General features: G+C 38.2%; 1 non-coding gene across 1 annotated transcript; it reads left to right on the top strand.

Annotated features, from left to right (window-relative positions):
* The first annotated feature begins 21,160 nt into the window (after positions 1-21,160).
* Positions 21,161-21,262, top strand: LOC126012380 (U6 spliceosomal RNA). Its single transcript, XR_007496875.1, has one exon. It is a non-coding gene; the product is annotated as a U6 spliceosomal RNA (small nuclear RNA).
* The last annotated feature ends 6,633 nt before the right edge of the window (positions 21,263-27,895 follow it).

Raw genomic sequence — 27,895 nt, 5'->3', positions numbered from 1 at the left:
AAAATATATGGTAATACCTCTATTTAAGCACCATGATTACAAATATGTTTAAAGTTGGGTTTTAGTTTTTTTAGGTCCTCATCTATAAGGGTCTGACTTTTGGTTGGACTAGGATAGTGGTCAGCAACCTGCGGCTCGCAAGCCACATCGGGCTCTTTACACTTTTAATTTGGCTCTTCTGTGTGCCAGGTGAACGTTCCAGGAGTCAGGACTCTGCTCTTAGCCTCTGTCAGTGCGATCCCCATGTGCAGCCCTGGTGGCCAGCTCCAAGAGTGTAAGATGATACCCAGTATCATCTCCAAACAAAGGTGTTCCCCAAAGTCATTCTTTCTTAAATCTCTTCCTTTGATAAAAACCCACTGAAATGAACTTCTCTCTCTCTCTCTCTCTCTCTCTCTCTCTCTCTCTCTCTCTCTCTCTCTCTCTCTCTCTCTCAACCTAAAGCCTCCTGGTATTGGGAATTGGTTTTAATAAAGAGGTGTTCTAGCTTTTTGGGCTCAAGGCAGAGCAGAGTACAAGGTAAAAGGCCATGGACTCCATGATCATCCTTTTCTGGCTAGCTTGGTTTATTATTTCTTTCCTGCTACCCTGCTTCTTCAGACCAGGTTGGGTGGGGTTTAGAAATACAGTGCCTGGGGCTTGGGTGAGAGTTCCCTCCCTTGTGTGGCTCGGAGGAAACTTGGTTCCCTGTGCGGCTTGGGTGAGAGTTTTGCTCCCTTGTGCGGCTCCGGGGAGAGTTTTGCTCCCTTGTGCGGCTCGGGGGAGACAGGGTTTTCTGTGCGGCTTTGGTGAGAGTTTTGCTCCCTTCTGCGGCTCAGGGGAAACTTTGTTTCCTGTGTGGCTTGGGTGAGAGTTCCCTCCCTTGTGCGGCTCGGAGGAAACTTGGTTCCCTGTGCGGCCTGGGTGAGAGTTTTGCTCCCTTGTGAGACTCGGGGGAGACAGGGTTTTCTGTGCGGCTTGGGTGAGAGTTTTGCTCCCTTGTGCGGCTCGGGGGAAACTTTGTTTCCTGTGCGGCTTGGGTGAGAGTTCCCTCCCTTGTGCGGCTTGGAGGAAACTTTGTTTCCTGTGCGGCCTGGGTGAGAGATTTGCTCCCTTGTACGGCTCGGGGGAGACAGGGTTTTCTGTGCGGCTTGGGTGAGAGTTTTGCTCCCTTGTGCGGCTCGGAGGAAACTTGGTTCCCTGTGGGGCTTGGGTGAGAGTTTTGCTCCCTTGTGCGGCTCGGGGGAGACAGGGTTTTCTGTGCGGCTTGGGTGAGATTTTGCTCCCTTGTGCGGCCTGGGGGAGACTTTGTTTCCTGTGCGGCTTGGGTGAAACTTTGTTTCCTTGTCGTCAGGACCGACTCCCTCCCCCCCCCCCAGTGAGTCCCTTCCCCCGGGTGGGCGCCTGGAAAGGCAAGTTGAGCAACCGGAATAGTCGGGGGAGATAGGGCCAGCTATCTGGACTCTCAGGTGACCTAGAGCAATCCACCCCCTTGGGCCCTGGAGCGGATCAGGGACACCCCAAGGGTGAGGGCAGAGCCTGAAAGGGTAGACTGAGGGAACTCCTTCAAGGGAGGTTTGGAGGGGGCGGAAATCCATTGACTCCCAGAGAAAAGAGGGGGGATTGAGAGCTAGGCTCAACAGCGCCAGTAACCATTGTGGCCAGGAGTGGAACTGCACCGCTGACAGAAATAAGGAGCAGATAAGGGAAAAGACCCACAGCAGGAAGGCTGAACTCTAGGAAGCAAAGGGGAGGAGAAAGGGCTAGGCTCAACAAACTCACCCAACAGGCCCCTCTAGAAACACCTTCAGGAAGGGGTCAAAGCAGGCCAAAATTAGAAGCCACAGCACTCCAAAATACACCATTAAATACAAAGAACAATGCGTAAAGCAAGGAAATCGCTAATAACTGGAGACACCATGACAAACCCTATCAAATTTTCAAGTCCACCAAAACGCACAGATCCACGGGAAGAAGACCTAAAAGCTGTCATGAGGAAGGAAATGCAAGAATTAATAAAAGAATTGAAAGAAACCCTAGCAACCGAGTATAAGAAATCCATGGACGAACGAATCAGCCAAATTAAAGAAGAAATGTCAAAGAACATGAGAGATTCCATACAAAAAGAAGTGTAGGACTTAAAAGACAAAGTAGCAAGTCTTATGAGCAGAAACACAGAGTTGGAGAAGCACATCGAAGAACTCGAAGGAAAACTACAATCAAAAAATGATCAAGAAACCAACAAAGAAATAAAAGGCAAAGAACTGGAAGGAAAAATCCAATATCTAATGAACAAAGACAAAAGAAACAATCTAAGAATTGTGGGTATACCAGAAGGGGAGGAAATAGGGAAGGGGGAAGAACAGGTAGTCAGGGAGATAGTAACAGAGAACTTCCCCACACTCTGGAAAGACACTTCAGGACAAATCCAGGAAGTCAAGAGAGTCCCTAATAAAATAGACCCTAATAAACCCACACCAAGACACATAATAATCCAAATGGCAAAAAACAATGAGAAAGAGGAACTCCTAAAGGCAATAAGGGAGAAAAAAAACCTCAAGTACAAAGGAAAGGACATAAGAATCAAACCGGATCTTTTATTTGAAATAATTCAAGCAAGAAGACAGTGGAATGACATATTTACACGACTGAATGAAAGAAACTTCCAACCCAGGGTCCAATACCCAGCAAAACTATCATTCATATGGGAGGGCAGACTAAAAACATTCTCAAACATGAACGAACTTGAACTATTTGTGCAAACTAAGCCGATCCTAAGCGACTTACTCAGAGATGAATTACACAATCCAAACCCCCTATTGTAACAACAACCACTGCACACAATACAACTGCACAACAGTCCTCTTTATCAATAATTTCCCTAAATGTGAATGGACTAAACTCTCCATTTCAAAGACACATAGTAGAGAACTGGGTTAGGAAAAATAAACCGGACTTCTGCTGTCTGCAAGAAACACACCTACAGCTACAGGATAAGCACAGGCTTAGAATAAAAGGATGGAAAGTAATTATTCAGGCCAATGGAAAACAAAAAAGAGCAGGGACAGCAATTCTTTTTTTTTTTTTTTTTTTTTTTTTTTTTTGTGTGGTTTTTGGGTCACACCCGGCAGTGCTCAGGGGTTATTCCTGGCTCCAGGCTCAGAAATTGCTCCTGGCAGGCACGGGAGGACCATATATGGGACGCCGGGATTCGAACCGATGACCTCCTGCATGAGAGGCAAACGCCTTACCTCCATGCTATCTCTCCGGCCCCCGGGACAGCAATTCTTATATCAGAACAAATTGTATTCAACCTCAAGAAAGTGATCAGAGACAAAGAGGGACACTACTTACTGATCAGGGGAACATTAGATCAAGAAATACTAACCCTGATCAATATCTATGCACTTAATGTAGAGTCAGCAAAATATGTGAGGCAACTACTGTCAAACCTGGAGAAACACATGAAGGGAAATGTGATAATAGTAGGGGACCTCAATACTCCACTATCACCACTGGACAGATCCACCAAACAGAAAAATAACAAAGAAATAAGAGCTCTAAATGAAAAATTAGAAGATTTAGGGCTAATAGATTTATATAGAGCCCTCCATCCCCAGAAAGCAGAATACACATTCTTCTCAAACCCACATGGAACCTTCTCCAGAATAGACCATGTATTAGGATACAAAGCCAACCTATATAAGACCACAAAGGTAAGGATCATAAGAAGTACCCTTTCAGATCACTATGCAACAGAGGTTAAAATTGATGTCAAGAAGAAGCAATGGAGGAAAACTAGTACCTGGAGATTAAACAACATCCTGCTCAACAACAGCTGGATCAAAGAACAACTCAAGGAAGAAATAAAAAGATTCCTTGAGACAAATGACAATGAAGAGACAACATGTCAAAATTTATGGGACACAGCAAAAGCAGTAATTAGGGGGAAACTCATAGCAATAGAGGCCTATGTCAAGAAACAGGAAAATAACAAAACCAACAGTTTAAAAGATCACCTCAAAGAATTGGAACAACAGCAACAGAGAAATCCAACCACAACCAGAAGGCAAGAAATAATAAAAACCAGAGCAGAAATAAACAACATCGAAACCAAGAAAACAATACCAAAAAATCAATGAGACCAGGAGTTGGTTTTTCGAAAAAATAAACAAGATAGACAAACCATTGGCAAAACTCACCAAAAAAAAGAGGGAAAACACCCAAATCAACAGGATCACAAATGAAAGGGGAGAGATTACAACAGAACCCCAAGAAATACAACATATCATGAGATCATACTATGAACAACTATACTCAACTAGGCTAGAGAACCCAGTAGAAATCGACAGATTCTTAGACAAACACCCTCTTCCAAGACTGGAAAAGGAAGATCTAGAAAGCCTAAACAGACCAATCACCTCAGAGGAAATTGAAGACGTAATTAAAAAACTCCCTAAGAACAAAAGCCCAGGCCCAGATGGATTTACAAGTGAATTCTATCAAACATTTCAAGAAGACTTACTACCACTTTTCCATAGGCTTTTCCAAACCATAGAAAACACAGGAATCCTCCCCAACTCTTTTTATGAGGCTAATATCACACTCATTCCCAAAGAAGGCAAAGACACCACCAAAAAAGAAAACTACAGACCAATCTCACTAATGAACATAGATGCAAAGATACTTAACAAAATCTTAGCAAACCGAATTCAGCACTTCATCAAAAAGATCATACATCACGACCAAGTGGGATTCATACCAGGAATGCAAGGTTGGTTCAACATACGCAAATCAATCAATTTGATACATCACATCAACAACACGAAAGACAAAAACCACATGATCATATCAATCGATGCAGAGAAGGCATTTGACAAAATCCAACATCCTTTCATGTTAAAGACACTCAGAAAAATAGGGTTAGAAGGAACTTTCCTCAAGATAGTTACAGCTATATATGAAAAGCCAACAGCCAACATTATACTTAATGGCGAGAAACTAGAAGCATTCCCACTAAGGTCAGGAACTAGACAAGGCTGTCCACTCTCTCCACTCTTATTCAATATAACCTTAGAAGTCCTAGCAATAGCAATCCGACAAGAGAAGGGAATCAAAGGAATTCAAATAGGGAAAGAGGAACACAAGCTATCTCTATTTGCCGACGATATGATGATATACATTAAAAACCCTAAAGAGTCCACAGTAAAACTCCTAGAAACAATCAGCCAATACAGCAAAGTGGCTGGATACAAAGTCAATACACAAAAGACAGTAGCGTTTCTATATACAAAAAATGAAGTTGAGGAGAGAGAGATTAAAAATACAATTCCATTTAAGATAGTATCAAAAAATATCAGGTATCTAGGAATCAACCTTACAAGAGAAGTGAAAGACCTATACCAGGAAAACTTCAAAACACTCCAGAAAGAAATTGAAGACGATTTAAAGAAATGGAAGAACATCCCATGCTCATGGATAGGTAGAATTAACATAATCAAAATGACTATCCTACCCAAACTCCTATATAGATTTAATGCAATCCCTATCCAAATCCAGACACAATTCTTTAAAGAATTAGAACAATCATTAACAAAATTTATCTGGAACCACAAAAGACCCAGGATAGCCAAACACATACTGAAAAACAAGAAGCTGGGTGGAATCTCCTTACCTAACTTGAAACTATACTATAAAGCCATAGTAATCAAGACAGCATGGTACTGGAACAGAGACAGGACTTCAGACCAGTGGGTCAGGACAGAATTCCCAGACATAAACCCCCAGATATACAGCCAACTAATATTTGATAAAAGAGGCAAGAATCTGAAATGGAACAAAGAAAGCCTATTCAACAAATGGTGTTGGCACAACGGGAAAACCACATGTATGAAAGTGAAAATCAACCCATACCTCACTCCTTATACAAAAGTCAACTCAAAATGGATCAAAGACCTTGAAATCAGACCCGAATCTATAAAGTTTATTGAGAATAAAATAGGGAGAACACTCGAAGACCTATATATCAAAAAGGTCTTTGAGAATGGAGCACCAATGGCAAGAACTTTAGCAGCAAACATAAACAAATGGGACTACATCAAACTAAAAAGCTTCTGCATGGCGAAAGAAACCTTACTTAATGCAAGAAGACAGTTAACAGAATGGGAAAAAATCTTTTCACTAGACATATCAGATAAAGGGCTGATATCTAGAACTTACAAAGCACTCAGAAAACTGAGCCCCTCAAAACCAAACAAAGCCATAAAAAAATGGGGAGAAGAAATGAATAGACACTTCTCTGAGGATGACAGAAGGATGGCTAACAAACACATGAAAACATGCTCACCTTCACTCATCATCAGAGAGATCCAAATCAAGACAACAATGAGATACCACCTTACACCAGTGAGGATGGCTCACATCAAAAATATTGAGAACAATCTTTGTTGGCGTGGATGCGGTATGAAGGGAACTCTCATCCACTGCTGGTGGGAATGCCCCCTAGTCCAACATCTATGGAGAACAGTCTGGAGAGTACTCAAAGAACTCAGAATTGAGCTCCCTTTTGACCCAGCAATTGCACTCCTAGGTATATACCCCCAAGTTGGAAGAACATTCATTCCAAAATACGTGTGCACCCCACTATTTATCGCAGCACTCAGTATAATAGCCAAATCTTGGAACCAACCGCGATGTCCAACAACAGATGAATGGATCATTAAGATGTGGTATCTATACACAATGGAATATTACATGGCAGTCAGAAATGATACAATCACAGATTTTGCAGCAACGTGGATGGACTTAGATCATGTTATGTTAAACGAAGTAAGTCAGAAGACAAAAGATAAACACAGAATGGTAGCACTATTCTGAAGCACATAGAACATACATCTCAATCACAACTAATACTTAACAATCAAATAACAGGGTCTAACAGGGTAGAAACTCCAACCACTGTAATAGTCAACATATACCTCGGAACAGTGCCCAAAACACATGAAAAAGGAACAACACAAACTCGCGACTACACATTATACCACAAAGAAAACAGCAACACCAGAACAGCAGCATAGAGAGAACAGGTACGTAATTAACCTTCTACAATAATGGCCCATAATAATCATGTAGAGATTGTATACAGGAACACAGGTAAAGAATACCAAGGCAAACCACTGGCTCCAATGGAAACATCCCATAAAACTACGTATTAATGCCTTTATCTTACTATATTTAAAATAACCTCTCAGCTTTTCTGTCCACAGGCGTTCTTGGATACAAAGGGCGGACAAGCTAAGATGGCAACTCGGGATACCACACGAGATACCATACCCAGTTTGCACTACGAGTTGGCCCTGAGAAAACTCTTTAACATACACTTTATCCCTAGGTTTTCCTTCTTTTAGGGTTTCAAGCACGTGACCAGTCAGACCACCGAAGCAGTAACAGCGACGTACAGACCCAAACTACATGCTCTATTCACTGAACACATTCAAGCAAACCAGCATTCCCTTGCTATTTTCTCCTCTCTTCTCACCACTTCCTTGGTTATTTTTTTCTTTTCTATTCTTTTCTTTACTTTCTATCCTTTCTCTTCTCCCTTTCTTTCTAATGTATTTTTCTCTTTTCTCCCTCCCTACCCCTTCCATACACCTTACCCTTTCCCCCCTCTGGAATTATCCCTCCACCCCTCAATCCCATCCAGACCTCCCTCTATATTAAAACATTTCACCCTCAGTCCTTAATCTATTAGGCAACAAGATCGACCTCCTACCCCAACGAACCAGTACCCAGCACCCAAGAGAAGGGACACCCAGTCAAACCCACACCTCGTCCTGGGCAAGAAAAGACAGCCAACTCCCCTGCGGACTCATGCTGCGAGGCCCTCCCTACCAACTCCCCCTAACGTGGACTGTTTCTTGAAACCGGACCTAGGTCCAAAAGTATCCCCAATGCAAGAACTCTTCCAAGACCTCCCTGCCGCAAATTTTTACCAACCTGAAGAAGGTCAGGGGGTGTGATAGGAAGATGCCTGGGAACCCACACATCACAAGAAAAACCCAAAAGACAATGGGAAAAACTGTACTTCCAACATAGGCATAAGACCTGTAACACACCACTTCGTTATCTGCTCTCCCCCAAATGTAAGGTAGTCTTTTGCACCACTTTGGTCCTTTAAAAACTTCGCTAACTCATTTTCGTTCTTTTTTTTTTTTCCTCTTAAATTTATTTATTTATTTTTTTAAATGTTGGTCCTATATATACATTTGTGAGCACATACGTTTTTATTTATTTTATTTTATTATTATTATTATTATTATTATATATTTTTTTTTATCATTTTTGGGTATGTGACCTGTGTCTGTTATCCCCTCTGTCCACCCCCAACCACACCGACAATACAATGTGGCTCCACCTCCCCCTGCAAAGACACACTAAATAATGGGGAAACCTTACATATAAAAAAAAGAGCTCTTATCTACTAGAGATGGGAACTCATAGTTGTTTACAATACAGGGGTATCTCCTACCTTGAAAATATGTCATGTGGAATCACTTAGACCTCAGATGATTAGATGCCATTCATCCAGCCTTGAACCCTGGATCCCAGACATAGAATCGGCACAGCTCTTCACAACAGCTACAGGAAACAAACTCCATCCGGAACAGCCTTAATACTGCGGGGTCAACAACAAGGACCAGCTCTAACATGATATCCTGACAAAGAGGAAAATGTGAACAACTTGACCTTAGAGCAGATTAGCCTACCTTACCAGCTAACGACAAGACAAAACCAGAAGACTCGGCACCCTTTGGTAGGTCCAAAAGCCAAGATCGTGACTTACAGATGACTGGCTACTAGAACCACGACCAGACAGTATACATCTTGGGACCAATAAAAAAGCCCTAGTTTAGGGTTTGAACTATGACTTGCACAATAAGCATGACCCCCAGTCCCAAAGGTCTGACAGAGACAACTGCAACAGAATGGGCCTTCTGGAAGCACAAAGAAAGACGCTAACCTAGGTGCCATCCTAGGTTCAGTGCAAAGACCAAGGTCACCAACCACAGAAGATGGACTAAAACGACACTGAGGTAACAGAACCTCTAGAACCACAAAGACTGACCTCACCATAAGTCCTACCTCAGGATCTGTGCAGATACTGAGACCTCTAAACACAGAGCTCTGAGTGTATTACCCTGGACAGAACAGAAGTCTTCCACACGCCAAAAAACACCACCAGGAGAATAAATGATCCTGAGCAAAGTCTGGAGCTGATCCCATGACAGTATACTCCAAGGACGGAGAAACCCCATATTTCTTAGGCCATGTGAATTCCTTTTCGAATGACCCCAATATTTACTGTGCCAGGGCAGGAGGGGAAAAAACAAAAATACAAAAAGCACAAAAACTTAGTATTTTATATATATGTATATATATGTGTGTGTGTATATATATATATATATATATACATATATATCTTTTACCTTCATTTATTATTGTTATTATTATTTTTATTTACCTATCTATTTTGGTCGATTTCTCTGTTTGGGTGTGATTATTGAAATCGTCGTCCCCAATTATACTTATTTTTTTCTATTCTTTTCTTTTCCCTCGTTATGTGCTATGCCATGTTTCTTATTTCAAGACCATGGCGTGTTTTTGGTTTGTTTGTTGGTTTTTGTTCTGTTTTTTGTTTGTTTGTTTGTCTGTCTGTTTTGCTTTGTTTTTCGGCTGTTTTTTTGTGGTGCTTATCGATATAGCTGGAGTCCTCACTGGATAATTGACACTTTTTTTAGTACTGATGGAGTGTTTCACCTTCTTTCTCTCCTTCATCTCCCAAATCGATGATGAGAGCCTCTAGAAGGATTCCACCCATTTTGGGAGTATTAGACTCTTACCCCAGTTTATTTATCTTCTCCTTCTCAGGCAAAACCACGCAACTTGAACTAGCTAGTCCTGCCTACAGTTAGAGGGGGAGATAAGGGAGGCATCAAGACCAAACAGGTGCAAGACTACTAAGTAGTGGGTTGGATACAGAGGGGACCACATATTCTAGCCGCCCTGGGGGTGAGGGAAGAGGAAATGGGAGGTAGGACAACAACGGAGGGGTAGGGAGGACAATTTGGGGATGGGAATCCCTCCTGATTTTATGTAAATATGTACCTAAAATGTTATTGTCAACAATATGTAAGACACTATGATCAAAATAAAAATTATATTAAAAAAAAAAGAAGTTACATAAGTCTAATGTCTTTAGATTATATTGTGTGCTGCTAAGAAATAGTATGTACTACAACTGGGGATTTGAGGGACAAAGTAATTGTATTGTACATGGGTTCAGTTTTGTTTTTCTTAATGTTCTTCGGCTGAAAGTTCAAGGCTGGGATATCATCGATGGGACTACTGAGAATTCTGTTTATGGGTGATTGTGCTTCCACTGTAACTTTACCCTGTCCTCTTTCTTTGCATCTTTGTTGTCATAATTAAAATAAAAAAAATGTTGAAAATAAAAAAAAGAATAAAAATTGGTTCTTATACAAACAAACAAAAAAAAGAAATACAGTGCCTGGAGTGATCTTAAAACACATATTTTATTTTGCACAAGAGTGTGTATCTTCCATGAAGGGATTCTCAACCCAGAGTTTTCTTTTCCATGGATTCTCATGTTCAGATTACTCATGATTAAATTGTGAGCTAATGCCCTTAAATGCTGTTTTTCATATTGATTATGACTTTTACATAATATAAGTGCCAATCAGAAATACACAAGCTTTGCTACCCATTCCTTGTCCAAAGGAGCTGTACAAAGTCAGAGTTCTGCTCTCATAGGAATTGCACTTCTTCCCTCTTGCCAGCAAGGCGAGAGGCACCCTTCTCCTTAACAGCTACTTCACTTCCTCATGGAGAAGATGCTAGTAGTTGGCATCCATACTCTCACTCAGAGTGGTGAATAGCCTGGATTTGATCACAATTGTGAATATCACAAATTATCTTTACTGTGTCATCAGTCACAGAGTTTAGTTCAGCAGGGAGTTTTTTTGAATTCAGTCTATCATACAATGAGTGGATACAATGTACGGGTGTGCAACTTCTGTTTTTTGTGACTACACAAAAACACTGAGCCATGCACAGTGCATCATCTGTACATACATCAATAATTAGATTATTATTCTGAGTGAAATGAGTCAGAAGGAGAGGTGTAGACACAGAATAATCATTTGTGAGATATAAGAATAATAAATGGCAATATGGTAATAATATCTAGAGAAAATAGGGATGAGGGAGAGAAGGACTAGTTCATGATAGGAAGCTTGCCATAAAAAGTGGCGAGATCAGCTATAATACAGAAAGGTACATTATGATATTGATAGTTGGAACTTATCACTCTGGACAAGAACTGGATGCAAACCACAATGTCATAAAGGAAATTTTGCAAACCTCAGTGTCATAAAAGAAAAGAGAGAGAGAGAAAAAAGCAAAATGCCTGCCCCTGACATAGGCAGAGGAGGGTAAAGGGAAAGGAAACAAGGGACATTGGTGGTGGGGAAAGTGCACGGGTGAAGGGTGGTGTACATTCTATGATTGAAACTCAAGTATGAATAATTTTGTAACAAATATGCTTAAATAAAAAAAAATATTTTTAGAATGTTTCAGGCACTCTATCATAATTCCTTTATGATATGATATCATATGTCTTTAACAAAGTGCAGCTTTTGTTTTTGTGTGTATTTTAGTTTGGTTTCTTGCAGCACACACTAAAGTGGAAATAGATTTTTTTCTTTAAGTGAAATCACTACTTTTCTCTAACACTGTTCTTGCTTTAAAAGACTGTTGAAAGTTTTTTCTCTTTTACCTCTTCCATCTCCGTATAGTAGGGTTTCAAATTTTCAGGACATTTTGGTTATCAAGAGGAAACATTTTGAAATGTTTTGCTTTCTTATTATCAGAAATCAAGGCATTTTTCCTTGAGAAGGGTGTTCACTATCCAGAATTAACAAATGATCAGTGGATTCAAAAACAACAAATGATCACTGGATTCAAAAACTGTATTTCATGGTGGATGTTACTTCACATCTAAATCAGCTTAATCATAAGCTATAGGGGAAAGGAAACACAACTTTTTCAATGTTAGAAGAAGTTATTTAGTTTGAAAACAAATTATCTGTTTTTGCTCAAGATTTTGACAAAGAAACTTTGATTCACTTTCCAAGACTTTTGAAACATCGCCAAGAAAATAATTCTGATATTGACAATACTATTTTAAAACAGCACTTTTAAATATGAGGGAAGCTTTTCTCAAGAGGTTTCATGATTTCAGAAACAGGAAAGCGATGTTGGCCTTTGTTAAAAAAAACAAACAAACAAAAAAAAAACTCTGGATGCCACTGTAATGGAATTAAATTTTTCTTTACATGACTGAAACCCAAATACAATCATTTATGTAATAAAGTTGTTTAAATAAAAAAGATTTAAAAAAAAAGAAATCCAAATTCAAGTGTATTTGCCAGAGAAACAATGTAAATTAATATCTAAGGGTAGTTTGAATTTAGGTAGACTTCAAGACAGATATTCAAAAGATGTTGTTGGAACAGTATCTTTTCCTTGACATATTGTATTTGCTAAGCTTGCTTCTCATATTTTTCCTGCTTAGGTAAGCAGACCTATATCACCTCTTGAATTTTATCATGACAATTGAATATCCAGAAATTGTCACACTCAGAGAGGTACATGTTATTATCTGACTCAGTTTATTCAGGTTGCTAATATGTTCAGACAGGTGATGCTTTCTCAATGGACACAGTAGAGTTTCATTGGAGAAAATCAGAGTTCACAGGTACTGAGGGAAAACAAGAATGAAGGAGGGAGTACAGTAGACAGACAAAAACTGTATTACCTTGGGATTATTGCATTTATTTATTCTTTTTTATTTGAATACCTTGATTACATACATGATTGTGTTTGGGTTTCAGTCATGTAAAGAACACCACCCATCACCAGTGCAACATTCCCATCACCAATGTCCCAAATCTCCCTCCTGACCACCCGACCCTGCCTGTACTCTAAACAGGCTCTCCATTTCCCTCATACATACTCACTATTAGGACAGTTCAAAATGTAGTTATATCTCTAACTAAAGTCATCACTCTTTGTGGTGAGCTTCGTGAGGTGAGCTGAAACTTCCAGCTCTTTTCTCTTTTGTGTCTGAAAATTATTATTGCAAGAATGTCTTTCATTTTTCTTAAAACCCATAGATGAGTGAGACCATTCTGCATTTCTCTCTCTCTCTCTCTGACTTATTCACTCAGCATAATAGATTCCATGTACATCCATGTATAGGAAAATTTCATGATTCATCTCTCCTGACAGCTGCATAATATTACATTGTGTATATGTACCACAGTTTCTTTAGCCATTCGTCTGTTGAAGGGCATCTGGGTTGTTTCCAGAGTCTTGCTATGGTAAATAGTGTTGCAATGAATATAGGTGGAAGGAAGGGGTTTTTGTATTGTATTTTTGTGTTCCTAGGGTATATTCCTAGGAGTGGTATAGCTGGATCGTATGGGAGCTCGATTTCCAGTTTTTGGAGGAATCTCCATATTGCTTTCCATAAAGGTTGAAATAGACGGCATTCCCACCAGCAGTGGATAAGAGTTCCTTTCTCTCCACATCCCCACCAACACTGTTTATTCTCATTCTTTGTGATGTGTGCCATTCTCTGTGGTGTGAAGTGGTAGCTCATAGTTGTTTTGATTTGCATCTCCCTGATGATTAGTGATGTGGAGCATTTTTTCATGTGTCTTTTGGCCATTTGTATTTCTTCTTTGTAATAGTGTCTGTTCATTTCTTCTCCCCATTTTTTGATGGGATTAGATGTCTTTTTCCTTGTAAAGTTTTGTCAGTGCCTTGTATATTTTGCAGATTAGCCCCTTATATGATGGGTATTGGGTGAATAGTTTCTCCCACTCAGTGGGTGGCTCTTGTATCCTGTGCACTATTTTTTTTGAGGTGCAGAAGCTTTTCAGCTTATTATATTTCCATCTGTTAATCTCTGCTTTCACTTGCTTGGAGAGTGCAGTTTCCTCCTTGAAGATGCCTGTAGTCTCAATGTCCTGGAGTGTTTTGCCTATGTGCTGTTCTATATATCTTATGGTTTTGGGTCTGATATCGAGGTCTTTAATTCATTTGAATTTTACCTTTGTACATGATGTTAGCTGGGGGTCTAAGTTCAATTTTTTGCAAGTGGCTAGCCAGTTGTGCCAACACCACTTGTTGAAGAGGCTTTCCCTGCTCCATTTAGGATTTCCTGCTCCTTTATCAAAAATTAGGTGATTGTATGTCTGGGGAACATTTTCTGAGTATTCAAGCCTATTCCACTGATCTGAGGGCCTGTCCTTATTCCAATACCATGCTGTTTTGATAACTATTGCTTTGCAGTAAAGTTTAAAGTTGGGGAAAGTAATTCCTCCCTTATTCTTTTCCCCAATGATTGTTTTAGCTATTCTAGGGTGTTTATTGTTCCAAACAAATTTCAAAAGTGCCTTATCCACTTCTTTGAAGAATATCATGGGTATCTTTAGAGGGATAGCATTAAATCTGTATAATGCCTTGGGGGGTATTGCCATTTTGATGATGTTAATCCTGCCAATCCATGAGCAGGGTATGTGTTTCCATTTCCACGTGTCTTCTCTTATTTCTTGGAGCAGAATTTTATAGTTTTCTTTGTATAGGTCCTTCACATATTTAGTCAAGTTGATTCCAAGATATTTGAGTTTGTGTGGCACTATTGTGAATGGGGTTGTTTTCTTAATGTCCATTTCATCCTTATTACTATTGGTGTATAGAAAGGCCATTGATTTTTGTGTGTTAATTTTGTAGCCTGCCACCTTGCTATATGAGTCTATTGTTTCTAGAAGCTTTTTGATAGTCTTTAAGGTTTTCTAAGTAGAGTATCATGTCATCTGCAAACAGTGAGATCTTGACTTCTTCCTTTCCTATCTGGATTCCCTTGATATCTTTTTCTTGCCTAATTGCTATAGCAAGTACTTCCAGTGCTATATTGAATAGGAGTGGTGAGAGAGGACAGCCTTGTCTTGTGCCAGAATTTAGAGGGAAGGCTTTTAGTTTTTCTCTATTGAGGATAATATTTGCCACTGGCTTGTGGTAGATGGCCTTAACTATATTGAGAAAGGTTCCTTCCATTCCCATCTTGCTGAGAGTTTTGATCAAGAATGGGTGTTGTCTTGCATTACATAACTAAGAATGGGGCTGGATGGCGGTGGATAGCGATGGATTTCTTTCTGCCATCCCAGGCCACTTGGCTCCGCATCCCCATTTAGCCAGCAGGTTCCAGGCCCAGGTAATCGGTGTAATCACTCACTCACAGGCAGGCGTCAGGAAGCAACAATTTTATTCATGCCCTATCCACCACATGTGTGTGGCCTACTCATAACCTTTCAAGCATTCAGCCGTTCTTGGCTAGCCCTGCGTCTTAACTCACTTCAGCCATCTTCAGGGCCAAAGGAAACGGCCAAAAGGGCCGAATTCCCTTGGTCCCAGCCTTATCTAACTTTTCCAAGACCCCTCCCAGGAATGGGAGGGTCTTGCAGGTAAGGTTACGCCTAATATTCAGTTCCCAAGAACCCTCCCAGAAATGGGTGTGTCTCAGGTACACTACAGTGTTGGACCTTATCGAATCCTTTCTCTGCATTTGAAGAATGTGTATCCAGGTTTCTGGGGATGGAGTATCCTATATATATATATATATCCACTAGGCCTCTTTCTTCCATTTCTCTCCTCAGGTCTACTATATTTTTGTTGGGTTTCAGTCTGGTTGACCTAGCCAGTGTTGACAAAGCCGTGTTGAGGTCCCCCACAATTATTGTGTTGTTATTGATATTATTTTTCAGATTTGTCAACAGTTGTATTAAATATTTTTTGGCCCCTCATTCAGTGCATATATGTTTAGGAGAGTTATTTCTTCCTACTCTACATACCCCTTGATTAATATAAAATGTCCACCTTTGTCCCTTACAACCTTCCTCAGTATAAAATTTGCATTATCTGATATTAGTATGGCCACTCCAGCTTTTTTATGGGTGTTGTTTGCTTGGATAATTTTTCTCCAGCCTTTTATTTTGAGTCTATGTTTGTTCTGACTATTCAGGTGCATTTCTTGTAGGCAGCAAAAGGTTGGATAGTGTTTTTTGATCCATTTAGCGAAACTGTGTCTCTTAACTGGTGCATTTAGTCCATTGACATTGAGAGAAAGAATTGTCCTGGGATTTAATGCCATCTTTATATCAAAATTTGGTGTGCCTTTTGGTTAGTATTGTCTTAAATTAGGTCTTTCAGTTTTCTCTTAAGACTGGTTTTGAGTCTGTAAAGTTTCTGAGCTGTTTTTTGTCTGTGAAACCAGTGTTCTTCCGTCAAACTGGAAAGTGAGTTTTGCTGGGTACAGTATTCTAGGTGAAGCATTTATTTCATTCAGTTTTGTCACAATATCCCATCACTGCTTTCTGGCATTGAGTGTTTCTGGTGACAGGTCTGCTGTAAATCTCAAGGATGCTTGCTTGAATGTAATTTACCCTTTTGATCTTGCTGTTTTCAGAATTCTGTCTCTATCTGTGGGATTTGTCATTGGTGACTAGGATGTGTCTTGGGATGGTTTTTCTGAGGTCTCTTTTGGTTGGTACTCTTTGTGCATGCGGGATTTGATTGCATGTATTCATTAGCTCTGATAGTTTCTCTTTAATGATGTTCTTGACCATTGATTCTTTCTGGAGATTTTCTTCCTGGGACTCTGAGATTCCAATGATTCTTAAGTTGTTTCTGTTGAGCTTATCATAGAATTCTATTTTCATCTGTTCACATTCTTTGAGTAATTTTTCCATTGTTTGATCATTTTCTTTGAGGCTTTTTTTCCAATTTCTTCTGCTGTATAGAATTGTTATTCATCTCATCTTCCGGTGTACTAATTCTATCCTCAGCTGCTGTTAACCTGTGGGAAAGCTCAACCATTTTTTTCGTCAATTCATCTACTGAGTTTTTCAGACCTGTTATTTGACCTGAAATTTCAGTTTGGAGTTTTCTGATTTCTATCTTTATATTCTCTTGATTCTTATTATTGTTCTCTTATATACTTTCTTTGAGTTCTATGAACATCTTCCATATTGCAACTCTAAACTCCTTATCTGAGAGACTGACTAATTGGTTGGTTATGTTCAAGTCATCAGAGTTGCCATTGTCATTCTTTATGTCTGGCGCTGGCCTGCATTGTTTCCCCATTGTCACACTTGTATTGTGGGTTTTTCTACTTGTTGTGGTTGTATTCATTGGCTAAATGATGAGCATGGCTGGGAAGCAAAGCAGAGCGACCATGCTTCTCTGGCTCCACCCTTTCTGGGCTTGTAAACTCACCTCCAGGGAAGGCTTCAGTGAAGGTGAGCTGTCCGCAGATGAGCCACACACAGGATGAAATCAGGCCGAAAATGGAGCACAGCACAGAAGACAGGCAGATAGGGGTGTTGGCATCTGAGTTCCAGCAGAGTTCAGCAGCTTTCCCTTTCTGGGCTTGTTAACTCACCTCCAGGGAAGGCTCTAGGGAAGGTGAGCCATCCACAGATGAGCCACACACAGGATGAAATCAGGCCGAAAATGGAGCACAGCACAGAAGACAGGCAGATATGGGTGCTGGCATCTGAGTTCCAGCAGAGTTTAGTGGCTTCCCCTTTCTAGCCTTGTAAAGTCAGCCATTTCTTACTCACTTGCTCGCTGGGTAGCTTCAGAATGCAGTTTTTGGGGGGTTCTCCTCCCAGGGCTCTGAGGAGAGCTTCAAGGATTCAGAAAAGACAGAGAAGCACAGGACAGGGCTCCCTTCAGGTCCTCAGTTTCCTCAGAAGTAGCACAGCAGGGTGGATACTTCGCAGGTGAAGCAATCAGCACTTTACCTGGCAGTTCCAATAGTCAGCCATTTCTTACTCCTAGATTTGGATTTCTAGCACGTTTTATATTATATAAAATTGTTGTTCCTATAATCAGTGGTAATATGTATTTACTTTTGTTCTGAAATATCAACAGTCCCTGTCATCTACAGGACACAGTTCTGAAAAAGTGGTTGTGACCAGCACAGTGAAACTAGTAGATATGCCCAATATTCAATGTTGGGCATCTTATTAAATAATGAAGGTGTGGAATAGTATATGGAGATAAATAAGAACAAAGGAAAAATATACGTTCAAGGAATAGTTAAAGTACAGAGGCACATAGAGAAAGTAAATACAATCAAATGTGGCAAGTACTATACTGATTGAAGTTATTTATGCACAGAGAAATCTAAGTGCAAGGAAAAATACATGAAAAGTTTTCTAGAGAACTTGATATTTCCCAGAAGTGAGGTACTTACACAGGAAATTAAAAATAATAGAAGTGCTTCCATTATAGCACTACTTTGGGGGTGGTGGGCCACACCCGATGACACTCAGGGGTTATTCTGGCTATGCACTTGAAATCAATCCTGGCTTGGAGACCACATAGGATGCCAGGGGATCAAACTGTGGTCCATCCTAGGTCAGCTGCATGCAAGGCAAACATTCTGCCTCTGCACCAAAACTTGCCCCATAGCACTACATTTATAAGGTCCATTTCTAGCAGTGCAGGGCAGGCCAAGTAGTAGTGGGGACCAAACCCAGGGTCTCCTATATTCAAGAAATTCCTCTATCACTTAAGCCACTTCTTTGATTCCTGGTGAATACTACCTTTGCATTACATCCTCTTTGAACTGAACCAATACATCCCATAATTTCAGTGTTTTATTTATTCTCTGAGTATCTTTAAAGGGACACTTTCTTATTCCATTCAACAAATATTATACAAACACTTATTAATAATGCCAGACCTATGCTAAGAAATGAGAAATTTCTGGGGGCAGGAGTAGGGCAGAGGCAAGTGGAGATTTGGATAAGAGAGTTCAGTGATGGAAGTTAAATGCACATCAGAGAGGGATAAATAGAAGTAGAAAAGTTCAAAACAGAGAGATATGCATTCATCACTGGTTGTAAGAACATGAAAGGGGTCAGAGAACATTGTCTGGAGGTTATGATATTCCACCCTGATTGTGAAGTATGAGTTATAATGAGACAGGTTTTAAAAAGGATAAAAAGAACATTCCAGGAAGGAGGTAATTTGAGGGGGAAAAAACTAAAAGAAAGAAACTATCCAGAGTATTGCAAGAACCTGAAGATAATTTTGTGTTGTTTTATCACAAAGTATAAAGTAGTGAATAGTAGGTAAGTTTAAGAAAGGCCAGAAGATAGAAGGCTGAAGTATCTGAAATCTTGCTCTTAAACGGGTGATGAAGAGCCATCAAAAACATTATAGACAGAAGTATTGAAAATACTATTCTAGTTTTAGCTGCATATGGAAAACAGAATGGAAAGAAGTGAAGATGGCACTTCTTACAAGAAGACTGGCATAAAATTTAGGCCTACTAAATGAATGCATTTTTTAATCCAGTTTGAGCAGCAAAGTCCATTCTTAAGAAATCAAGGCATTGGTATAAAGCTATCAATCCTCCAGATTTTCAAAGTTATATAAAGAATGTAAATTATGCATCTCATGTATTTTACAGATTAAAGATGTAGTTTAGCTGTAAAAGGAGCCTCTCCATCTTTAAATATCTCTCTACTCAAAAAATGTTTTATTTGGTTTTTATTTCAGTTATCCTAACCAAACAAAATAGTTTTGTCAGAGAAACAATTTATACAGTTCATTACTCAAACCAATGCAATAAAATCAACTTGTTTGGATGGCCTTATGTTTGTTTTAAGTCTTCTAGAAGATTTTATTACAATAGGTCAGAGGTAAATTCCAAATCCAAACCATTTTAGAGGTAAACTGGAACAGATTTAAAATACACCTTTATCTATTTATCTTTATTTTTGTGTCTTTTTCTAGAAGAATGTTGTTTAAGTATCAATGGATAACTATTACAATAATAAAAAAGAAAGGAATTCCACGGACAGTATTCTTCACAGTTATCTGTACAAACTAATTAGGTTTTTCAAAGGTAGTATATACTAAGAGGTTAGAAGAAATTTGACATTTGCAATATTTGAAACATTAGAAATTTTGTAAAAAGCCAATATAAATTGTTTATGTAGAGTTAATATACATTCATATAACATAATTATACATTTTCCTTTGAGATTCATCTATGGTGTAGAAATTATGAAACAATATTAAGTATCAGCATTTATCATTAAAGATTATTTTTAAATTTAATATTTTAATCTGAGAATTTAGATAAGTTTGAAAACCTGACAGCTGTAAGAGCTGATAACATTTAGCCAATGCAATAAAACAAAATATAAAAAGAAACACATACATCCTATAAAACCCAAAGAAAAATAGAACCAAGAAGCTAATAATAGCTGTACACAGGGTAATTTACAACATAATTCTTGAATTTAAATTATAAACCCAATCAACTACATTTTTAGTAAATGTAGTTGGGCTTGGATTTCTGTCACTTGTAATCAAAATAGGACACACTAAATGTGATAAACCTACTCCATTTTACCTGTGAGAAAACTGACAATCTGAGATGTCAAATAAATTACTCAAGATCACCAAAATAAGTAGTGAATCCAAGGTTTAAAAATAGTTTTCTAGACGCTAGCATATGTGGGTTTACAAATGAGAAAGGTATTGATTTCACTATCCTCATCTACTCAGCCACTTTTATAAACAGACCATCATTAAATATCAGAGTTTGTAAATTTCACTTCTTTACTTCTCAAAGAGGTCAACCTGACAATATGACCTCTGCCCTAGTCTCCCTGGAAATCCCTGAGACCTGTGCCTAAACTATTGAATTTCTTTATATTTTTCAGCAGTTATTGGTTCAAAATAGGATACCCCATGTTATGATAATTATCATAACACTGATTTGAATGATTTCTGTGTTGCTCACAATACTATCTCTATACAGGGAAAGCTAGACCAAACTCTAGACTGATTAAGGGGCTCTGCCATGCTGTCTTCTGAACCCAGGCTAATGAAAGCACCACCTTAATACAGTTATGATTTAATGAAGATAGACTTGAGGAAGAAAATATTAAACAAACTGTATGTCTCTCTTTCCTCTCAACTCATTGGTCATAAGAAATCATAAGTTTTTGTTCACTCCAGCAGTACATGTACTAAAATTGGAACGATAGAAAGATTAACATGGTCTCTGCACAATGATGACATGTAAATTTGTGAAGCATTCCATATTTATAAAAGAAAAAAAAACACGAGTTCAAAGTTGCGTTTGTAATGCAGAGCCCATATCAGTAGTATCTTAGCCACTGAAAGTTAAAACAACATCTTCTAAGCTAGATATTGCCTGAAGTCCAAGACTCTCTCTTGTCCCTTTTAGATGCTTGCATTTAGGTCAAAAATCTAAGTTCTCTATTTCTTACAGTTCTTGTTAATGAGAAACTTTTATAAACACCTTAAAAGTATTCTATTTTCCTCAACATCACTGAGAACAAAAAAAAAACCATTAAGTACTTTACACATAAAATAAATATTAATATATGTAGAATAACAGCCCTGGATTGGGCTAGATAGTGATGGGATGGAGAGGGGCCTCTCTCCTTCAGCCCAGGCCATGCGTCTGCAACCCCCTTCAGCTGGTGGGTCTGAGGGTTCAGGATAGCAGAGGGTAGAAAATTCACAGACAGTCAGGCTTCAGGAGACATCAGCTTTATTAAGTGGATAATGCTGAAGAAATCCCCTAGCCTTCCTCAGATCCTTGCTTTTATAGACAAGAATCAGGTACCACCCTAGGGTGAGAGCAGAATACCAAGTAAAGAATAATCCAATATACTATCACTGGGTCACACCCTAGGGTGGTTACAATAATTGATTAGGGTAGGATCAGTATGATAATAATATTATGGAAATGTTTTCACATATAACAAATATATACCTAAGAAATTTATAATAAATTTTATTTAAGCAGTTTTTACTTAGATAATCACAATTGTATAATATAAACTATCAAACAAGCTAAGCTGTATGAAGCATTTGAGACATATATAATAAAATCATATATTGGATGTAGCCAATACATAAGTAATTTGTATCACTTAATGGAGAAAGAAACAAGACAAACGGCCTCTGGACACTGGAAATGGCCAGGAAACATTCTCCATGAGAGCCTCCTGAAAGGAACAGGGTGGCAGTCAGCAGCACAAGCAATGCTCTATCTCACAGACTATTTCACACACCACATCTTTCTTTGACTGCAGCAAGAAAATGTTCTCTGATCTTAAGGACTCATTATTAGTTTGAGCTCATCCAGATAATCCAGGATATTTCCCTTATCTCCAAGCCCTTATCTTAATAACATCTGCAAAGTCCCTATTGCCATGTAAGGTAATATATTCACAGATTCTGGGGATTAGGATATTTTTTTTCTTTTCTGGAAGGGAGTGAATATTATTCTACCACTGTGCATTTGATTCCTTTGAATGTTTCAAAGTCTATCTACTGTAGAGTAGATAACTCCATTTAATTCATACAGAATTAAAAAGTATTATAAAAGTTAACTCTATATTTAGCTAACTATTCTAAAGTTTATACTAAAAGTTTATAAACAATGTCAATTTTAAATTAGTCTTAGATGATCTTAAAATAATAAATGGTATAAGTATCAGATTTTTAAAGGGCATAAGAAAAATAATTTGTTGCCAAGTACTTTGGGGGAGGAGGTGGTTGGTGAGAAAGCGGGCATGCTCAAGGTCATCTTCTGGCTCTGTACTCCCAAGTCATTCCTTGTGGAGAAGAGAGATCAAACTGGGGGTTGGTGATATGCCAGAAAATTCTTAACCCTCATGCTGTATCTCTAGCTTCAGAAAAATAATTTTGAAACCTTTTGCTAAGATGTACTTTTAAATTCCACTGAGTTGGTATTACATATCTCATTATTCTGTAAGCTTGACATTTACCCTGGTCTGCTAGAACTGCCTGTGACCGAGGAGATAGTATAGGAGATAAGGTATGCTTTCTATGCTATCAACCAAGTACAGTTTGAGCCCCCCCCCCCACATACATATATTGCAAGATGTAGCCCATGGATGTTCTTGAGCACTACAAGTTGGTAGTCTAATTAATCTCTGGCACCAAATGCTTGGGACCTTTCGCTAAGTCACCTAAAAGTTGATGCATTCTTCCCTATTAATACAATGCCATAACTAGAATGGCCATATATATAGAAGTTTCACCTGGAAGATAAGGAATTGAGTCTATGCAGTCAGATATCTTTTAGAAGAAACTTGTTTTACTTATATGAATGCACAAGTGGCATAATTTCTGCTCCTTGTAACAATTGACTGAGAACTTAGCATTTCTCCCCATACAGTAGACTTCTCAGATTTAAAGAACACTTATATCAATTTTCTCTTTATGATTATACAGTTAGGAAAATGTTTATAGTATACAGACAATTGGAATGTATGGTGATATTTTTTATTTTATTTTATTTAAAGATTACATTTAATAGCAAAACTTTCTAGTTCCTTAAGAAATGTTTTTTGAGAAGTACAATAAAATTTTCAAATACTGAGCAAAATTATTAACACATTACCTAATACAGGACAGGTTTAGTTCAATGAAACAGGATTTTGAAAGAAGCAGTTGGGAGAAATCTAAATAAAATCAAGATTTCAGGGAATAGGTACTTCTAAAATTTGGATAACTGAGACTTAATACTGTTAAGGACCAAGGATTTAAACATAAAGTTGTGTATAAAAATACAATTTATCCTATATATTACTAGTGTGGTTTCTATTTCAACCAACATTTTCCCCCTTTAAGTTCAGAATCCTGCTAGTCTTTTGTCAAACTTAAGAACAGTGGTTAATTTCTTAACTATAGCTACCAAAGTTACCTTCAAATATTAACTATTGAATTAACATTATTCCTTCAATCCACTTCCCTGACAATTTTTATCAGTTCCTCAGTGCTGACAGGAAATCTTAGCTGGTGATATTTTTTAAAGCAAGTATATAGGACTAGAGAGGTAGTACAGCATGTAAGGCACTTGGGTTTGATATCTGGCAGCATATCTAGCTCTCAAAACATTGTCAGGAGTGATCCCTGAGCACAGAGCCAAGAGCAAGCCATGAGCACAGCTCTTTTAAAAACAAAAAAAATAAAAATAAAGCATATGATCAATTAATCTTTGATAAAGGGTCAATAAATATGAAGTGGAGCAAGGAAAGCCTCTTCAACAAATGGTGATAGAAAAACTGGTCAACTACATGCAAAAGAGTGAACACAAACTTCTCTTTATTTAACACCATGCACAAATGTCCAAACAAAATGGATTAAAGACCACATCAAAACTGAAAAAATAAGACACATAAAGAAAAATATTTAGGCAGAGTATTCCATGATATTGACATCTTCAAGGGTGAAATACTATTGTCCAAGCAAGTGGAATTATATTAAACTAAGAATCTTCTGTTATACAAAGGAAATGGTAATGGGGAGACAAAGACTACCCACTGAATGGGAAACTACTCACCTAATATCCATTCAATAAAGAGTTAATATATAATAATAAAATAATATAAAAATAATATAATAATAAAGAGTTAATATCCAAGAAATAAATGTACCAATAGGAGCTTAGCAAGGAAAAAACACCTAACCTCATCTGAAAATGGGGAGGAGAAATAAACAGATATTCCTTTATTTTCTCAAAGAATAAATACTGATGACCAAAACACACACTACAAGTTGTTCCACATTCTTATCAGGGTGATGCAAATCAAAAAAAAATGAGATATCATCTCACACTACCAAATCTGGCTCACATCATAAAGAACAATAACAGCCAATGCTGCAGTGGATGCAAGGAGAAAGTGACTCTCATTCACTGATAGTGGGAATGTGAATTGGTCCAGGCATTTTGGAAAACAATATGAATATCTTCTCAAAAAACTAGAATTGAGCTTCCATATGACTAGCAATACCACTCCTAAGAATATAATCTAGGGGCCCCAAATCAATGCAGAAAAACCCTATACAATCTTATGTTCATTGCAGCAGTATTCATCATATCTAGAATGTGTGAACAACTCAAGAACAGATGAGTGGCAAAAGAAATTGTAGTACATCTACACAATAAAATATTATGTAGCTGTTAGGAAAAACAAAGTCATGAAATTTGCTTATACATGGATGGATATGGAGAGTATTACACTGGGTAAAATAAGTCAGAGGTAAATAGATAGACACAGAATAATCTCCCTCACTTGGGATATAACAAATACTGTATGGTAATAATTTCCAGAGACAATAGAGATAACAGCCAGGAGAACCAGTCCATTGTAAGATAATTGCCACAAAGAGTAGTGAATGCAGTTATGATAGAAAATGATAGTTGGAATTGATCACTGTCAAAAAGAACTAGGTGCTGACACCCCTACAAAGCTCATTATTACTCCTTAACTCTCTCACTCCCAACCATCAATACCCCACATTTACTCTTTTTAACTTCAGTACTGCACAGTCCTAATCACAAACCAAAGTTGTGCATTGGATTTAACAACCCCCAACTATTTCAAAAGACATAAAATGGACACATATGTCTTTTGAATATTTTATGTGTATTTTCTTTGACAGCTATAACTCTTACTAAGAATCCTTTTACAGTGATGAATCTACCAACTTTTCATCTTTTCTTCTCTTTGTGAGATGTTGAATAAGGAATTTTGATGAAAGAGTCCCTCTGTTTAATGGTTATGATTGAACCATGTCATGGGGATTGTTGGACTTGTTCTTACGGCCCCCATATGTGCCAATAATGCCATGTGGCATTGCTCCTTATTTGCACAGGCACATTAAAATGGGAAAATACTATACATACAAATAAGTTCTTAACTAATAGAGATTGGAACACACAAATCTTGTAGTGCAATGGGACCTTACACCCTGAACATCGATCTAATGACCAGGCACAGGCCTCAGAAGAATGGGCATCCTCCATTCACCCCTGAACCAGGGAAGCTATCTACAAAACATCCAAGGTTTTATATACCAATACCTGGAAGCAGTCCTCTACCAGGGAAGACCCTACTACTGCTCTGACATCGACCTGCTCAAAAGAGACTTTCCCTAACACTAGGAAGACTTGACAACAACAATGACCTGCTTACAGGACAGGGTTCTCTGCATTGCCCTTTAATTGTGAGGTGAAACGAGAGGATGCTCCGCACCATCCTGTATTTAGGCCAAGGCTTTTCCATTCCATGTTCCTCATATTTTGGTGGACCTATGCAAACAATAATTGCCACTCTAACACCGTTTTTACTGTGCTCCTTTGACTCTAATCCTTAAGAGAAATAACCCACTTAAACTTTTGAGGTTAACTTAAACTAATATGCATGTGCATGGAAATGTAAAAAAGTACTTTGCCTTCAATGTTTAAGGAGTTACATAAGTTTAATGGCTTTAGATTGCTTTGAGTGCTGCTAAGAAATATTTTGTATTACAATCTGGGGACTTGTGGGACAAAGTAATGGTACATGGGTTCTGTTTTATTTTTCTTAATGTTCTTTGGCTTAAAGTTCAAAGTTCAGATATAGCAAGGGGATTTCTGAGAATTCTGTTTATGGATGATTGTCTTTCCACTGTAACTTTACCTTGTCCTCTTTCTTTGCATCTTTGTTTTCATAATTAAAAATTAAAAATTAAAAAAAATAAAAATAAAGAACTAGGTGCTGAAAGGGGATAAAAAGCATGCATGATATCCCTTTATTAACAATAGTGCAAACCAGTTTCAAGAAAGGAAAAGAAAGAGAGAGAGAAGTAAAATGCCTGCTCCAAAGGTATGTGGGGGTGGAGTGGTTAAAGGGATAGTGAGGACACTGGTAGCAGGAAATGAATATTTGGTGAAGGGTGGTGTATATTTTATAACATACTCAATCATGAACAATTTTGTATACAAGGTGCATACAGAATTTATAAAAAAAAGCAACTTTTTACATAGGAGCATAAATGTATAGCTTTCTTTTTTATTAATATTTTTATTTAAGCACCATGATTACAAATATGATTGTAGTTGGTTATCAGTCATGTAAAGAACACCCCCTTCACCAGTGCAACAGCCCCATCATCAATATCCCAAATATCCCTCCTTCCCACCCAACCCCCGCCCGCCTGTACTCTAGACAGGCTTTCTACTTCCCTCATTGATTCACATTGTTATGAGAGTTTTCTGTAGTTATTTCTCTAACTGCACTCACCAATCTTTGTAGTGAGCTTCATGTCATGAGCTGGACCTTCCAGCCCTTTTCTCTTTTTCTCTGAGAATTATTGCAAAATTATCTTTTATTTTTTTAAACCCATAGATGAGGGAGACTATTCTGTGTCTATCTCTCTCCCTCTGACTTATTTTACTCAGCATAAAAGATTCCATGTACATCCATGTATAGGAAAATTGCATGACTTCATCTCTTCTGACAACTACATGATATTTTATTGTGTATATGTACCACAATTACTTTAGCCATTCATCTGTTGAAGGGCATCTTGGTTGTTTCCAGAGCCTGGCTATTGTAAATGGCACTGCAGAATATAGGTGTGAGGAAGGGATTTTTATATTGTATTTTTGTGTTCCTAGCTATCTTTGTGTACATCTATTTCTATATTTATATATATCTGTACACATATATTTCTACATCTATGTATTTTATACATTTAATGCAATTGAAAAGTTACAGTGGGATAAACTTAAATGTAAATTCATTAAAATATATGCCAGGCCCTAAAGATCAGAAGCAGACTCTACCAAACTTCAGATTATGAAGATACATTCATGAGAAGGTATGCTTGCTGGACATTAGTTTTCAAACAC

The sequence above is a fragment of the Suncus etruscus genome, chromosome 6, assembly GCF_024139225.1.
Source record: "Suncus etruscus isolate mSunEtr1 chromosome 6, mSunEtr1.pri.cur, whole genome shotgun sequence".
NCBI classification, from domain to species: domain Eukaryota; kingdom Metazoa; phylum Chordata; class Mammalia; order Eulipotyphla; family Soricidae; genus Suncus; species Suncus etruscus.
This window is presented reverse-complemented; position numbering and strand designations above follow the sequence as displayed.